The sequence below is a fragment of the Trichosurus vulpecula genome, chromosome 3 (assembly GCF_011100635.1).
Source record: "Trichosurus vulpecula isolate mTriVul1 chromosome 3, mTriVul1.pri, whole genome shotgun sequence".
NCBI classification, from domain to species: Eukaryota; Metazoa; Chordata; class Mammalia; order Diprotodontia; family Phalangeridae; genus Trichosurus; species Trichosurus vulpecula.
The window spans coordinates 125,917,195-125,936,118 of NC_050575.1; the positions used below are offsets into that span (position 1 = coordinate 125,917,195).

Sequence of the window (18,924 nt, forward strand, 5' to 3'; positions counted from 1 at the left end):
GAAAATACCCTATAAGTCAATTCTTACTGAGTTCCCTCATTACGCCTAGTCTTATGCTATAGTCTTTGGTTAAGAGAAGGAGGCTTGATCTCTGTCCTGGATAAAAGGTTGACTTAATAAAGAGAACTTTCAACCTAGAGTCTGAAGAGCTGGGTATGAACCTTAGCCAAGTCAACTCCTAGTGGTGTGATCAGGGAAAAGCTGCTTCTCTCTGTGACACAGTTTCCTCATCTATGAAATGGGGTTCCAAACCTGTACTCTAAACTTCAAAGTTTTTGTGAGTAAAACACTCTAGAAATATGAGCTATTATTAAAATTAGAGGAGTTGAGACTAATATACTCGATTATTCAGTGAACAATTTAGTACTGTTTTTAACCAAGTGCTAGGTTTCTTGATGAATCTAAATGGGGTTGCTCAGAGAAAGAAGGGATCAGTGAAGGCTGGGAGGGGCTTTCAAGAGGGAGTAGTACTTGGAATGGGACCTAACTGATGGAGAATGTTTAATGAATTAGCCTTACCAGGTCAGGAATAGATTATTGTCTAATTGGTACAAATATAGGCCATTCTCTGCCACCCCACATCTACTGTAGACAGTTTGTATTCAAGACTCAGGATCCTGGATATGTGACCCCGGACAAATCTCCTTACCTCTCTGGGCCTCAGCTTCCTCATTGATACATTATGAATATGCTTGCTCTGCTGACTTCTGGGATTGTTGTGATGAATTAACACACTATTCTAAGGTAGTTATTCTGATCATAAAACCCGAGTGTAGCCTAAATTTGGACATTAAAATTACTACAAGAGTTTTGCTCTTTTGTTCAAGGGGAGAGATGGGAGAGATAGAAAATTAATTCTTATTAATTAGAAAAAAATAATTTAAAAATTATTTTTAAAAGGTACTTACAATATAATGGAAGTATAGCTTAGGCCTAATTAAGCAATAACAGCAAAAGAAGCAGCTGTAGCTTCCCTGCTAGTGTACACGAGTATGTGTGTGCACACGCATGTATGTACATGTGTGCATGTGTGTGTACGTGCACACATGCATGCCCCTGGGGATTCTAATTGAGATGCCCCCACTGTTGGTGTTACAAGGTAAGAGAGGCAGATTTCAGTTTATCCATCTTCTGAATTCCTTAGAGGGGGGAATTAATCACAAAACAATTCAATTTGCTCTTCATCCTCTGCAATTCTGAGGTTGGAAAAAAACTTCTTGGGAGTATGTTATAGGAGAAAATTTCTCACCCTGAATTCCCCAAAAGTGTTGCACTCTGGACCTTGTTGAGGATCCATTTCATTCTGGTAGGCCATGCTCAAAGGTACAGGGTTCTGTGGAATCAAGGGCCAGAAAAGGAGACAGGTGTGGTTGATCTCTCATACTAGTGGGGCTTCTAAGCTTTAAAACTGAGTGAGGTGCCACTCAGGGAATGATGTTAAGTGGTAGGGAAGAACAAATGAGCAATACATCTATGTTAACCTCTTCCCCGTCTATAGATAAGGGCTATGTACTCGAAATACCATGGGTTTCAAATCATAAGACTTGATTTCCAGTTCCATTGACATTAGCTCAGTGATTTTTAGGTAAGTCACTTAACCTTTTTGACCACAGCTTCCTAATTGGTAAAATGAATGAGTGGTACTAGATGACTTGGAAAGTCTCTTTCAGGTCTAAAGGTCTATGGTCTATTAATACTCTGTCCAAAATGGGGTTGTGGAGACTAATATTTATGCTGTACTTGCTTTAAAATTGTCCTTTGCTTCTTCATTATGATGTGTGAACTTGGACTTTAGAAACTTGCACCAGCAGGGCATAAACTTTGGGAGTACTTGGTCAAACTAGTGAAGCTTTGGGTAATAAACTCACCACTGGATCCTCTGTTGTTTGAGGACCAGCCTCATCATGATATGAGCTAGAGTATTATCAACAAAAGGCTGCCCAAGGATGAAGAGTGTGGTTTTGTTTTTTTCTGTAGCAGCTCACAGAGACCTTCTACTAAGGGAGATGGAGATACAGTCAGCATCAAGAGAGGGAGTACTCACAATGAGGAAATCACAGATCCATGAATTGCTAAAGTATTGAAATAAGGATAAAATTATAGACTCTGAAAGGACAGAAAATGGCAGACTGGAAAGATTCATTGGACTAACAGTGAGAAGGCCAATCTGACTTTGAGTCTGGCTCCCCCCACTTATTGGTGACTCTATGGATCAGTTCTTATGCAGGAACTGTCAATTTCTCTGTGCCTGAAGTTACTCATCTGTAGAATGAGGAAATGGAAAAAGTCTCTTCCAGTTCTATAGGACTATGTTGTTTTTTCTTTCAAACACATTTTAAGGGCATGTCCCCATATGTTAGGGGAGGCCTATATCCAGCAATGTTCCAGTAAATGTTTAACAAACAGTTCTCTGAAAAAAATGCATATAAGACACATTTCTAAGTTTAACTTATATTATTAACCTTTTCTCCATCACATTCTTGATTATAGATAATCAACAAAACAATAAATCAAACCATGTTTAGTAACATTTCTGAGATGTCAATGCTCACACTGAAAATTTAAAAATTGGCTCTCACAACACTGTACAATCTGGTTTAATCACACCCTTGACTGTATCTATGAATCTATCTATCTATCTATCTATCTATTTATCTATCTATCTATCTATCCTCTATCTTTCTGTCTGCCTGTCTGTGTCTGTCTCTCTGTCTCTTTGTCTGTCTATCTATCTATCTGTCTATCTAAAGAGTTCTTGCCTTTTTTGTATCATGCACCCCTTTGACAGTCTGAAGACACATATGGATCACTTCTAAGAATTATTTTTGTTACAGTCATAATAGAAAGAAGTGTAAAATTTCAAATAAAGGCTAGTGAAAATAAGGATGCAATTTTCCCATCTTTTTCACCCTATTATTTTTTCAATTCCTCTATTTTGTGTCCAGCTTTTCCCCTTTCCATTGGACTTTCCCTGAGTTTTTGCCCTGTCTCCTTGACCAATGCTACTATGATCCCATTACACAGAGATCTTTAGGATTTTTACCTCCTTTGAAGGGGAGAAGAAATAATGGAATGGTATAATAGCCAGAAGGAACACGCTGGAAGGAGACAAAGGGACTTAGGGTTCTTAGTCTCTAGTCTCTTCAGTGGTCTCTTTAACCTAGATACTACCAACGGGGAATGGTTGGATGGCCTGAGAGACATTTCTCACAGTAACCTTAAGAGGTTGCTTGTCTGTGGTTTTACTAGTGGGAAGGAGGGATAGAAATCTCAGTGTGCAAATGAGCCTGTTTCCAATGCCCCTTTTCCACCCTTAACTGTCTGGATGGAAAAAGGGATAAAGATCTGCATGTATCTTTGAACTTATACCATCCTTCCAACCTCACTCATCACTTACCTGGATGGTCTGCATGAGCTCTGACAGAAGGGACCACTTCAGTCACTTCCATGTCTCTCCTCTAGATAATGGTAAACTCAAAATGAAGACCCAGGGAATCTCTTGTGCAGCCACATAGGAGATGAGCTGTGGGTCTGGAATATGGACGCAGAGGCTTCCTTTTGGAGCAGACCCTGGGTCACAGCATAGTGCAAATTAGGAATGTCTCTCTGGATTATAATGTCTCCTTGGAGCACAATCCTCTAAACTCCTCATTAAGGACAAAGCGGTAATTCTTCATCCTCAGCTCCAGCTAGCCCTGGTTGGATCCCAAGGGACTCTTAGACAATGCAAGTGCAATCTTTCACCTGATTCCCTTTTGGGGAGGGGCAAGGTTGGAGTGAAGTATTTTCTTGGGCTCCAGAGGAGCTCCTCTGTGGCCTGTGTTCAAGCACAAGGGAAAGACTTCTCTGAGCTTTAATTTACTCCTCTCTAAAATGAAGGGATTGGACATGATGATCTCTAACATTCCTTCAACCTCTAAATCTCATGCTTCCATGATATTGACTAAGTGACCTTGGCCAGTGAAGCTGTTTAGCAGCACAAAGGGACGAATGAGGGCAAGATCTCAGCTACTTCACTATGTAGGGATTTCATAATTCTTCATTTTAAGAGGAGCAGTGACAAGCTAGAGTGAGTTCAGTGGCAGGAGACCAGGATTCTGGGAGACTAGAAACTAGCCTATACAAAGAAGCCTTGTATAATGCAAACTGATAAATTAGGAAGCAAAGAACCTGGGTTTAAATCCCAGATCTGTTACATTTGCTCTGTGTTTGGTTTCCTCTTATTTAAAATGAAAAACAAAACAAAACACTGGATCTCTATTGTTCTTTCCAACTCTGAAATCATATGCATTCCTCTGTGTGATCTTGGCCAAGTCAACTCACCTCACTGGGTCTCAGTTTTCTCACCTGTGACATGGTAGGGTTGGACTAGATGGCCTCTAAGGTTCCTTGAGATCGTTCTGTTTTTTCTATTATCTAATAACTGGGACTGAGTAATTTGAAGAAGAGAAGACTTGGGGCAGAGACCAAGATTACTTCCTTCAAACACCAGTAGAACTAGCAGTTGGATGAAGGGTTAGATTCTTTCTGCTTGGCTGGCTCCTAAGGTCAGAACTAAGATCAAAGAGAGAAAGTCAAACGGAATTAGATCTGGTTTCAACATAAGGAATCATTTCCTAATAATAAGAGTTGTTCAACATCAACTTTAACCCCCTTTCCTCATCACTAGAGGTGTCCAAGAAGAGTCTGCTTGTCATGGGTGTTCTAGAGGAGATTCCTTTTTTAAGGCAGGGATTGTACTAACTGACCTCTGAGGCCCCTTACAGTCTTGGACTTCTATGTTTCTATGATATTAAAGATGGTGAGGAATAGGTGGAGAACAGAGGCCACCACACTAGTGGTACATTCTTATTTTGAAGCTATGATGGGGCAGTAGTGGTAACATACTAACTACGTACAGAGAAGATTAATGATGGCAATACGGTGAATGCTGACTTTCAGGTGGTACCTGGACAATTGCTCAATACTCCCTCTGGGTGTACCAAGCTATCTCTTATTTTCATATGTGGTGGCCTTTGTTAAAAATCATTTTCACATGTATTTTGAAAACAAGGAAATATAAAAATTTTTAAAATACCTGAGCTTGATGAGTTTGATATGATAAATTTGCTCTCTCCAGCTTTTTTCCCACTTGCAATCATCACCACCATTCTCATCATTGTAATAATAATAATAATAATACATTCTTTGATGATCCATGATTGTACTAATGTAAGTACTTCCTCCAATGGGGCAGATTACAACTCACTAGCTTGTTCTACTTGTCCAAGTCTTTTCACAAGTCCTCCACAGTAGGCGCACCCAATATGCTAAGGCGCTTCCTTTATATCTCTCTACATTGCATGAGTACTAGTGGAACACATGGGATAGCCCTTCGTTTTTTCACAATATTTCATCTCCTTTTCAGGTTTTACATCTCTCCTCTGACATATGCCCCTCTTTCTGTGAAATTTATTTGAAAAGAGTTGCCATTTGTCCACACCACCCATGCACCTCTCCATTGTCTTTCATTTAAGCCCACAACTTTAGTTCTTCAGGAATGGTGGTACAGACACATGGTATGAGCAGAAGAAATTGCAATACACACAGAAGACCATATTCATCTTCCTAAGTCCTCTGACTCCAATTCTTAGGTTCTTGCCACTACATCATGCTGCTATCAAAGCTATTTAGAAATGGAATACAATGCTTCAAAGAGATGATGAACTTAAATGGTGAAAGAGGCATATGTTTTCAGACATGGCTAATGTGTGTTGCTGACTGTTGCAGCTATGTACTTAGGTCTTTATTTTTTCATTTTTAAAAAATTTACTAATTTGTAGGGGTAATGGGAGAAAGAGATTCATTTTTGAAAATGCTTGTTTGGGAAAAAATAAACGTTTTATAAAAGAAAAATGCAATGTGATTATACCCACATATGTAGCACTTGTCAAACTTTATTCTTTTTTTGGAACTTTTCCAATATTAAAGCACTGCATAAATGGTAGCTATTATTATTATTATTATTAAATAGGGAATTCAGAAAACAATTTTTTTGGGGGAAAAGAAAGATATTCAGTTCTATGACTGGAGGTGTCTATGGCAATGTTTGAGATCCTTCTGGGAATGTCCAATAAGCAGTCACTGATACAAGACTGGAACTCAGGAGAGAGATGAGGACTAGGTTTATGAGAGTTATCTGCATAAGAATGATAATTGAATGCATGAGTTAGTGAAATCAGATAGAGACAGTGTAGATAAAGAAGAGGGCCCAGAATCTAGTCATATAGTTGGTTGGTTGTGATCCTTTGTTCTAGAAGAGGACCAAAATTTCGGCACTCTGTTGAAACCAAGGTACAGTGTGTCCAACTGTGGCTGATCAGACCAATATGAGCTAGGAAGGGTCTACCGCAGGTCAGGCACAAATAGTTCATATGAACTTTTCAGTAGTGACTGTCTCTAAATTTCTACATCTCACTTTTCTTTTGACTTGCTGAAATTCTGCTTTGCTCATAGACCACAACGCCTTCTTTGATGTGGGCACACCTTTGCCAGTATCTCTGATGTCATACCATCAATTCCAAAGTTCTTCAGAGAGAATTTGAGAGTGTCTTTGTATCACTTTTTCTGACCATCATGTGACTACCTGCTTTGTGTGAGTTCTCCATAAAATAGTCTTTTAGGCCAAGGTATGTTTAACATTCCAACAATGTGTCTGGCCAATCTGAGTTGTGCTCTCTGCAGTAGAGTTTGAATGTTTGGCAGTTTAGCTCAAGAAAGGACATAAGTGTTTAGTACCTCATTTTGTCAGGTGATCTTCAGAATCTTCCTAATACAATTCAAATGGAAGCAATTCAGTTTTCTGGCATGGTGCTAGTATATATTGTCCAGGGTTTTTGAGAAATGAATATTTCTCTCTTATATTTAACAAATAATTTTTGTATTAGGAACAAGGTTTTTTTTTCTCCTTTTTCTACTTCCTCATCCTGAAACCAATGTGAGAAATCTCTTAAAGATTTACCCAGAAAGGCTGAGGGAGGTGGGCTGGGGCGCGCTTGGGCCTCCCCTGGGAATTCCCCATGGGCCAAGCAAGTGGGGCTAAGGGGGGCTGGTCATAGCCCAGGCAGCCCTTGCCAACCAGGTCACTAAGGACCTGTGGTCGGCCAGGGCCACCTGGAGCTGTTGAGCTGACCCAGTACCTCCCAAGTGGCATCAGCAAGGGCCAACAGGCCCCTGGGGTGCTTAGTGCTGGGGAGGGGAAGGCAAGGGCAGAGGCAGTGGCAGCTCGGGGCAGTCCACCACCAGCGCCAGACGGTGCCAGGTGCACTTGACCTCTTGCTGTGGGATTTGAGGGCAGCTGCACCTCTGCACATTTTTCCTCTACTGAAAGTGCAATTCTTGACGTCTGGGAAACAATGTAAATATAGCCAGCACATTGATTCTACGCACAACACGAATGTCTTGAAAAGCCATGGAATTAGTGACCTAAACTCGAACGAATTAAGTCAGCTTTTGCTTCAGAATGATTCTACGCTCTTGCCAGATATCACACTATAATGAAAGAGATGGGCAACATGGTTCTTGTACCCTTAAAAATACTTGTGCCAAACTCCACCTTTGCCAGTACTACTTGCAGGGGAACTGCAAGTTTGGCAGCAGTTGCAAGAGGTCCCATGCCTCTGATCCAACATGTCAGGAGAAGTTGAGAAAGTAGGGGCTTAATGCCACTATCATTAAAAGGTTGCCTTGCATTTATAGAAATGCTTTTGACATCAAAAATGGAAGCTCAACAACACCTGAAATAGAAAGTAGATATAGTAGTGACTCTGTACCCATGGCCCCTAAAAGCAGTGAAGAGAACTATCAGATCTGCTCGCACCACAATCAGAAGGCTTGTAGCTTTAAAGATAAGTGTTTAAAAGTCCATTTTCATTTGTTGTATAGATGGTAGTTCCTTGATTGGAACACATGGAAGGATTTGGAAGAAATGGAGAAGATTGAAAAAGCATACTGTGATCCCAGTAAAAGCCAGATTCTTACTAGGGTTGCATGGAGCTCTGGGATCAGCTTCATAAACTAATTATATGACTTGTGCCCATAACAAAGCTCAATGCCTCTCCATGGCCTCTTCTGTTCTCAAGCCTCCTCACTTCATCCTCATGACCGCGTGGCTTCGGTATGAGAAAACTGATAGTAATTTGTGGCAGGAGTATGGCCTAAAGGGTGCTAACCTCCATGTGGCTGACATTATCAGAGTAACATGGAGAAGGCCTACTTAAGTCAGGAGTCACCTATCCTGCAGTTCTCATTTCAAAAGCACATGTATGAGTTGAGTTTCGTAGCCATGACTCAGAAAAGCTTGCGTTTTGACACTGTCAGAAACATTTGTTGGAGACCGAAATTGTCTCTCCTGAGGATGTGAAGATGAAGCATACTTGTGGTGACAAAGCAGAGGCCCCAAAGGTTGTTCCGTCTCATTGGGATATGTCTACATTGCCCAACCTGGGATGTAGGCTAATCCCAATTTCCCCCTCCTCTGAGAGCACCTGAAGGTCCAAGAACAGTTTTGTCATACAATGCATAACTATATCATTTGTAAGATGGAGAGAATACAGAACCCAGCACTCTGGGAAGTGTATCAGTGGTAGAAAGTACAGATGAAGAAGAGTAATGGAGGGCAGGAAGTAGATGAGAGTTTTCTGTTTCATGGTGGTTGGCCTGAGTATGTCAACGCCATCTGCCATCAGAATTTTGCTTGGAGGATCTCTGGTCTTCATGATACTAGCTATGGCAAAGGAACTACTTTGTCCAAGATGCTGCTTATTTTCACCACTACAGTCAGTCTTACCTGAACTCCCAGCCCATGTTCTTGGCCCAGGTGTTGGGGGGAGAGTTTACCAGGAGCAGTTCCTCCTATCTGAGGCCTCCTCCCAAAGAAGGTCAAAGCAACATCTTCTACAACATCTGTGTGAGGATTATGAGCAATCCCTCCATCTTTGTGGTCTTTGAAAAGCACCAGATTTACCCAGAAAATCTTATTTGGTACTGAGCCTCTCCACGGAAACTTGGTCTACCTGACTCTACTTTCTCTAAAGCTAGTACTGAAATGAAGATTTGGGGGCATGTACACTTCTCTGCTTCTTTTGGCATCTTCTTTCTTAAAGTGGAGGAAGAACCATGCATTGTTTTAGAAAAATATTTTTTAAAAGTTTTAGTGTCTTACTTTGAACTAATTTCCTTATACAGGTATATCACTGACTTTTTGCTAAAGGAGAATTTTCTCTCATAGCTCTCCCACAGATTGTTCACTTCTCCTTCCTGTATTAAAACATGATGAATACATGGTGATAGCCAAGACCATTTTTCCTTTTGAATTGTGTCAAACTTTTGTTTGTCTTCATTAAGTATTGTGTTGTATGGGTGGTTTTACTGGTAAGAGCAAAATTGTGCTAATTCTTTTAAAAAACTTTTATTGAGATCTTGTGTTTTTATATTTCCTTCACTTCTGAATCTATCCCTTCCCTGCCTTACAAGCTGTGCCTTGTGACATTAACTAAAAAAGAGCAACTCAACAATGCAAAACAATATATCAGCTTAGATTGGCAATATATGCAGTGTTCCTCACCTATAGTCCCCCACCTCTTCAAAGAAGGCAGTGCTTTCCTTAAGGGCTAGTTTTAGTTTGGGAATATACTAATGACCCAACGTGTAGCCCTTGAACATCTGCTATTTGCATTTGCCTTGTCTCTCTGCCTACTCATCATGGCTGGTAGCAACTGGAAATGTATCTGGTAAATCTGGCTCCAGTGTAGGGAAATGCAAAAATGCTTTTTTGTTTTACTATATTGATTTGAGGGAGAAGGTCATAAATGGTTCTTCCCTTACTGGGGTTATCAATTAGGAATTTTATAAAAATTAATGGCTACTCTGTGGTGTAGAGTAATCATTTACACCCATCGGCTCCCAACTTAGCCACTTTTTCCTTTGGTCACTAGTATGAAATGTCATTCATGCCAGTTAAGAGCAAGTTATACTGTTGAGTATGAGTTTCTTATCTGCGTGAACTCATTCGAATGTATGTCATGAATGAGCATGGAAATAAAAGGAAATTTATCTACAAATGGAAAAAAAAGAGATTTGCCCAGGTCAAGATCTAAAAAGACAGTAAAAGAAATTCTAAATTTGGGCAAATGGGTGCATTCCTGCTCACTGTCTTTGATCAGACAGTGATATGGAAATTAATGTCTCTTTGTCCAAGATTTCAGTGACAACGGTCAAGTACCCCAAGACCTTCATTTTAGTATAGGTCACATCATATTAGATTATCCAGTCAGAGTTGATTGCCATCCCTCAAGAAAACCTATTGTCTGAAGTGTATATAAAATGTGAGCCCACTACCATGATGGTCTTTGGTGTGAGAGAGACACACAAGTGACCATTTATTGATAATGAAATGACTTTATTAATAGAATGAATAAATAACTCAGAAACTATGTCTGTCAAACATTTTTGTGAGGGGTTTTTTGTATTTTGGGAGGGGGGTGGAAGGCAGGACAGTTGAGGTTAAATGACTTGCCCAAGGTCACACAACTAGGGAGTGTGTCAAGTATCTAAGGTTGGATTTGAACTCAAGTTCTCCTGACTCCCTAGGCCAGTGCTCTACTCACTGTGCCACCCAGCTGCTCCTAAAACATTTTTTAACACCACTGTTTCACAGGCATACCACAATGAAGTCAGCACAATGGTCCTGTAGTCTTTCACTTTGGTGGGCAGTCTAATACCTCTTCTCTACCACACTTTCCTTTGGAGCCTCCCAAACACGAGCTTGCTCTGGCAATGTGAACATCCCTGGAAAGTATACTGCCAAGGTTAAGTGAACTTGTCCACAGTATTCAAAGTTTCTCCATTTGCTGTAACCAATGGTTCCATCTATGGATGATGTGGTGATGCCCAGTAGAGAACCTGTGTTTTCTTTGTGTTGATTGTGGTCATACAGTACAGCCACATGTGTGGAGTATGACTTAAGTAATTAAACAAAGGAGATTAAGAAGGAGCAATCAGAAAGAAGAACTAGGAGAAAGCTGATTTATTAAAACTCAGGGAAGAGAAATTGTCTAAGAGGAGATGGTGTCTCTACTCTTGAACAGAGTTAAATGTTGCTGAGAAGTCAAAAAGGGATGTAGACTGAGTAAAGGTCATGGTCTTGTCAATTGAGAGATCAATGAGAACCTTGGAGAGAGTAATTCCAGTAGAGTAATGAGGTCAAAAGTCAGCTTGCAAAAGGGTGAACAAAGCAAATAGAAGCAAAGGATGATCCTTGGAGTTTGTGAAAGGAAGAAAAGATGGTAGCTGAAAGAGCTTAAATAAAATTTTTGTTTGTTTTAGAATAGGGAGAATTTGGCCTCTGCAAGAAAAAAGAGTCATTATTTAAGGAGAAATTGAAAATTATGGGAGGGAAAGGGATGATAAATGGGCAAGCTCTGAGAAGAGACAGACAGGTATGGAAAGTGTAAGTGGAAGAGGTTGATACTGAGAAGAACGGGCATCACATCCTCAGAAATTGGAGTAAAGAAGGGAATTGATATTGAAATGGTTGGAGATACAGAATTAGGAAAGTGGGAACACAGAATATGTGCCTTAAAATTTTTTTTCAATGATGTGTGAGGCAAGGTTCTCTTCTGAGAGGAAGTTGGTGTCTTGAGGAGAGAAACGAGGGCAGAGCAGATGATCTCTTAGCTCCCTCCTTCTCCAGCTCTCTATTCTAAGATTCCTTCTAAATTAAACATTCTACATTTCACAGTTCTAACATTCTACTTAGTTTTAAAGGCTTGGGGGCTTCTTAGCTTGATCTTGCTATTCATCCTGCACCATATTCCAACTCCAACTAATCTCCTGTAGCACCCAGCAGAAAGGGACCAAGTCCTAGTCCCTGACAGATAAGGGAGAAAGAGAGTCCTTTGCTAGTTGGTCCTTCCAGGAAGTGTAGTACAGTGGAAAAAGCAGCATACCCAGGATCCAAGCATTTGGGTTTTAATCTCAGTTCTGACATTTCCTAAATTGAGACCTTGGGCAAACCACTGTCACTCACCTTTTAAGCTTATATTTCCTCATCAGAGCAATCGTCATAATAACGTTCTCATGACCTACCTTACAGAGTTATTGTCAAAAAGACATTTTGGAAAAATAATATAAAAATGTGAGCTTACTAGGATTTGTTCTTACTTCCTCCAAAACGGGAATCCAGCTTCAGTCGTGGCTACTCCCTTGATTTTCTTCAACTCTGAAGCTTCTACAGGTGAGAAAGACTCCCCTGGGAAGGGGCCAGGAATAATTTGCCTTTCCCTCACAGGTCTGAGGGGTGTGGGGACTGATTTTTGCATAATGTCACAAAAGGGGGTGTTTTTGACTTAAACCTGAATAATACCTCAGCTGACAGGTGTGATGATGTTGGGTGGTGGGCCGGGAGAGAGAATGATTACTTCATAAAATTTGATAGGTATCTCACTGAGATAGGGCCCTTTTCAGTGACTGTATCCAAGCTTCAGCTTAGATTTTGGTGGATAATACCTTGTTGGGTTACTATTCTGTAAAATGGACATAATGATGCTTATGCTACCCACTTCACAGGGTTGTTGTGAGGAAAGTACTTTATAAACCTTAAAGCATCATTCTCTTTACTTTCTGGGAGCAGCCCATTCTAATTTAGGACAACTCTTCTGTTAGGGGGTTTCTCCTTATGTTGATACAGAATATGATGCACTGAACCTTCCCTCCTTGTTCTTAGTTTTACCCTTTGAAGGCAAGAAGAGCAAACGTAGTTCTTTTTTTTGTAGGAATCCTTGAAATAACTGAAGACCATTAGTATGCACAATCTTTTCTAAACCAAACATCTCCAATGACTTCACCTGATCCTAGTATGTCATTGTTTCAAGTCTATATGTCACCCAGGTTGCCCTTCTTTGGACATATTCCAACTTGTTAATATCCTTCATGAAATGTGGTGCGCAGAATAACAGTATTAGTGTAACACCAGCTTCAATGAGATCTCCTAAAAAACTGTAGATATTGTTATTCTATATGACGCAATAGCATCTTGGGAGAATGACAGATAAACTTGTTCTAGAAAGTAACTTGCCATGGTTGAAAAGATATTGAGTGATGATAGAGTGGAAGAGGATAAAAGGAAATATTTCTCATGACAAAAATGTCTTCATTCTTGATTTGAGAAGAAACATGAAGAGAATTCTTTTTTTAAAATTAGAATTTTTATTTTTAGTTTACAACACTCAGTTCTACATGTTCTTGAGTTTCAAATTTTCTTCCCTTCCCTCCACTCCCCCATAACCCCAAGATGGCATGGATTCTGATATAGATTCTGTATATACCTTCACTTAAAACTTATTTACACAATCATCAAGTTGTAAAGAAGAATTATGACCAATGGAATGAATCACGAGAGAGAAGAAACAAAAGCAAAAAAGAAGAGAAAAATAAAAAAAATATTGTTACTATTGAGCATAATGTTCTTTCTGCTCATTTTGCTCCCCAATCAGAATAACCCAAGATCTGGCAGCTTCTACATTAAGAGATCGAAGGGCTTGGAATACGATATTCCAGAGGTCAATGGAGCTAGGATTAAAACCAAGAATCACCTACCCAGCAAAACTGAGTATCATGCTCCAAGGCAAAATATGGATTTTCAATAAAATAGAGGACTTTCAAGCTTTCTCAGTGAAAAGACCAGAACTGAATAGAAAATTTGACTTTCAAACACAAGAATCAAGAGAAGCATGAAAAGGTAATCAAGAAAAAGAACAAGAAAAAGAAATTGCAAGGGACTTACTAAAGTTGAACTGTTTTGTTTACATTCCTACATGGAAAGATGACATGTATGATTCATGAGACCTCAGTATTAGGGTAGCTGAAGGGAATATGCATATATATATATATAATGTATATATATATGTTTATGTATATATATAAGTGAATGTGTATGTATGTATATATCTATGTGTATATATATATATATATATATATATATATATATATACACATATACATAAAAGAGAGAGAGAGAGCAGACACAGGGTGAGTTGAAGATGAAGGAAAGATATCTAAAAGAAATCAAATCAAATTAAGGGATGAGAGAGGAACATACTGAGAGAGGGAGATAGGGAGAGATAGAATTGGGTGGATTATCTCGCATAAAGGTGGCAAGAGGAAGCAGTTCTGTGGGAGGAGGGGAGAGGGCAGGTGAGGGGGGAATGAGTGAACCTTGCTCTCATCAGATTTGGCTTGAGGAGGGAATAACATACATACCCAATTGGGTATCTTACCCCACAGGAAAGAAGAGGGAGGAAGATAAAAAAGGGGGGGATGATGGAGGGGAGGGCAGATTGGGGTGGAGGTAATCAAAAACAAACACTTTCAAAAGGGGACGGGGTCAAGGGAGAACATTCAATAAAGGGGGATGGGTTGGGGAGGAGCAAAATATAGTTACTATATAGTTACAAAGTTTTAAAAACAGATGTTCAAAAACAAACAAAAAAATGTTTTTTGCATGCAACTAGAAAATAAGATACACAGGCAATGGGGAGTAGAAATTTATCTTGTCCTACAAGAAAGGAACGGAAAAGGGGATGGGAGGGGAGTGGGGTGATAGAGGGGAGGGCTGACTGGGGAACAGGGCAACCAGAATGTATGCCATCTTGGAGTGGGGGGGAGGGTAGAAATGGGGAGAAAATTTGTAATTCAAACTCTTGTGAAAATCAATGCTGAAAACTAAATATGTTAAATAAATAAATTTAAATTTAAAAAAAGTCCTAAATCACTATTGATTAGGGAATGCAAATTAAAGCAACTCTGAAGTGCCACCTTATACCAATCAGATTGGCTAATATGGCATGCCAATCAGATTGGCTAATACAGCAGAAAAGGAAAATGATAAATGTTGGAGAGAATGTGGGAAAATTGGAATCCTAATACAGTATTGTGAACTGATCCAACCATTCTGGAGAGCAATATGGAACTATGCCCAAAAGCTATAAAACTGTAGATACCTTAAGACTACTGGGTCTTAAATACTAGGCATCCCAAAGAGATTTTTAAAAAGAATACATACATACATACATATATATATATATATGTAATGTGTTCCTATATGTGTGCGTGTGTGTCACACACATACAATATTAAGGACAGCGCTTTTTATGGTGGCTAAGAATTGGAAATTGAGGAGATGCCCATCAACTGGGGAATTGCTGAACAAGTTATGCTATGATTATAATGGAATATTAATGTGCTATAAGAAATGACAGGCAGGATTATTTCAGAAAAACCTAAAAGAGTTATATGAACTGATGCAAAGGGAAGTGAGAACAACCAGGATGATACTATACATTGTAACAGCAACACTGTACAATGAACAACTGTGAATGACTTAGCTATTCTCAACAATACAATTATCCAAGACAATCCCAAACAACTCATGATGAAAAATGCTATCCTCCTCCAAAAAGGTCTGAATACATACTGAACGATTCTTTTTCTCTTTCTTTCTTTTTCTTTTTTTCTGTTCTTCTTCCTGTTCAGATTTTATTCCATGAAATAACTAATATGGAAATATATTTCACATGATTGTCCATGTACAGCCTATATCAGATTGCTTACTGTCTCAGGGAAGAGGGAATAAAGAGAGGGAAATGTAAAATGTGGAACTCGAAACTTAAAAAAGAATATTAAAAATTGTTTTTACATGTATTTGGGGAAAAAAATAAAATAGTATTTTAAAAAAAAAACAATGAAAGCAGACAGAAATAGGAGGTCAAGTACCAAGGAGTCACAGTTAGGATTACACAAGATTTAGCTGCTACCACTTTAAAAGAGCAGAGAATTTGTTATATGAAAATTCAAAAGGCAAGAAATACAGAGTTACAACAAAGAATAACTTAGTCATCAAAATTGGTTATAATCCTACAGGGTAGGAAATGGATCTTTAATGAAAAAGAAGACTTTCAAATATTACTGATGAAAAGATCAAAACTGAGCAGATACGAGTAAAGAGAAATATAAAAAAGGTAAATATGGATGGAGAATTGGGGAAAAAATTTACAACAATGATATGTTCAGATTCTAAAAGGGAATAAGCACCAAAAACATTGCATCTAAATACACGAGAGATATAGATAGTAAAATTGAAATAATAGGTGATCTCAACATATCCTTTTTAGAACTGTCAAATCTAACCTTGAAAAAAAGAAAGAAATTAAGTATATGAATTGAATTTTTGAAAAGTTGGACATGATAGGTCTCTGACAGGTATTAATTTGGAACAGAAATGAGTGTGCATATTGTTCAGCTGTGCATGTATACCCTCCTAAAAAGTGACCATTTACTATGGCATAAAAACTTCACAAATACAGAAAAGCAGACATATTGAATGCATCCCTTACTGATCATAATACAATAAAAATTATATTGGATAAAAGACAATTGAAGAATGACTGAATTAATTACAGACTAAATGACTTAATCCTAAAAAATGACAAAACAAAGAACAAATCTTAGGAAAGATGGATAATTTCATTAAAGATATGGACAATGTGAAAATTTTGGGATGCAATCAAAGAATCCTTAGGAGAAAATTTCTTTTTCTGAACATTTTCATCAAAAAGAAAGAAAAAATAGATCAATGAATTGACCATACAATATATTAATTAGAAAATTAATAAAGAATAAACAATGAAAAATTAAAGACAAATTTTGAAAATCAAAGAAGAGATTAACAAAACTAAACTGATATAAAGTTCATTTAATTAATTACTAAAATTGAGTTGTTTTGACAAAACTACATTGAAATAGATAAAGTTTGGCTAATTTGATTTTTTAGAAACAAAAACCAAATTATCAGTCTCTAAAATTGAAAAGAATTTACAATGAATGAAAAAATAAATCATTAAAAACTGTTTTCTCAATTATATTCTAATAAAACTGAAAACTTTAATGAAATGATGAATACTTATAATATATAAAATGCCCAGATTAGCAGAACAAGAAATAGAGAATTTAAATAACCCAAACTCAGAAAAAGAAGTTGAACAACACATAAATGAATTCCCAAAGGAAAAGAAACCTCAAAACAGATGGATTTATAAGAGAATTCCATGAATTTATAAAGAATAATTAATTTCAATATTACACAATTTGCAATGACAGAAAAAGAAGAAATGATATAAAATTCCTTACATGACATAAGCTATTTAGTCAGAAATTCCTATTTTACACATGGCCAAAAATTCATGTTTCATTGCCACAAACAATATGGGTATTTGTTTTGCTTGATTATACAAATCTGCTAAAAAAAAAAAAGAATTTTCTTTTGCTTTAAACTGGGAGGGGTAAAAAGGAGAGAAAGCAAATGCTCAATACTTGAAAAATTAAATTCCTAAATATGACCATAATCTCCTATTCTTTTAACTGTCCTTATTCCTCACCTCTCCTAAACCCATTTTCTGTTCTTTTCATTGTACTTACTCTAGCCTCGTTTTTAGTTCCTTAAATTTTTTTCTTTTTTTTTCTCTTTTTAAAATTTATTTACTATATTTAGTTTTCAGCATTGATTTTCACAGGAGTTTGAATTACAAATTTTCTCCCCATTTCTACCCTCCCACCCACTGCAAGATGGCATATATTCTGGTTGCCCCATTCCCCAGTCAGCCCTCCCATCTGTCACCCCACTCCCCTCCATACCCCTTTCTCTTCTTCTCTTGTAGGGCAAGATAAATTTCTACACCCATTGCCTGTGTATCTTATTTTCTAGTTGCATGCAAAAACGTTTTATTTTGTTTTTTGAACGTCTGTTTTTAAAATTTTGAGTTCCAAATTCTCTCCCCTCTTCCCTTCCCACACACCCTCCCTAAGAAGGCAAGCAATTCAACATGGGGCACATGCGTATCATTATGTAAAACCCTTCCACAATAATCATGTTGTGAAAGATTAACTATGTTTTGCTCCGTCCTAACCTATCCCCCTTTATTGAATTTTCTCCCTTGACCCTGTCCCTTTTCAAAATTGTTTGTTTTTAATTACCTCCTCCCCCATCTGCCCTCCCTTCTATCGTCCCCCTTTTTTATCTTCTTCCTCCTTCTTTCCTGTGGGGTAAGATACCAAATTCAGTGTGTATGATATTCCTTCCTCAGGTCAAATCCGATGAGAGCAAGATTTACTCATTCCTCCTCACCTACCACCTCTTCCCTTCCTAGAGAACCGCTTTTTCTTGCCACTTTTACGTGAGATAATTTACCCCATTCTATCTCTCCCTTTCTCTCTTTCTTAATATATTCCTCAAAGAGGAAATTCTTATGTCTATTGGTCTCTTTGTTGCCACACTTATTGGCCTTTCCTCAGACCTCATCATGTATTGACCTCTCTGCAGCATTTGATTTTGTAGATCTCCCTCTCCTCCTTTTGGAGTTTTGTGGGACTTTGTTATTTCTCTTTTTATCTATTGGGCCTGATCTCAGACCTCTTTGCAGCTGAAATATCCACATATATGGAAGGCTCTGTCCAGGGGGCCTCTCCTCTTCCTTATCTACACACTCTCTCAATGATCTCATCAACTCAGTTTATTCAATTCAGTCCCTATGAAGACAACTTCCAAGTAATCATATCCAATTCTTACCTCTCTCCTGAACGTCAGCTCTATATCTCTTCCTCCCTGCTTGCTATCTCCATATGGATGTCCCACAAGTATTACAAACTCATTATATACAAAACAAAACTAATTATCTTTCCTCCTAAATTTACCCATCCTCCTCAGTTCCCTATACCTACAGAGGGCAATACCCTTCTTCCAATCACCCAATTTTGGAGCCCAGGAGTCATCTCTAACTCTTAGCTCTCCCTCACCCCCATAGCCAATAAGTTTCCAAGTCTTGTCAGTAGTAG

The 18,924-nt window shown here is 38.3% G+C and overlaps 1 pseudogene; it reads left to right on the forward strand.

Moving 5' to 3' along the window:
* Positions 1-1,313: 1,313 nt before the first annotated feature.
* Positions 1,314-9,028, forward strand: LOC118842194 (annotated as a pseudogene).
* Positions 9,029-18,924: the final 9,896 nt, after the last annotated feature.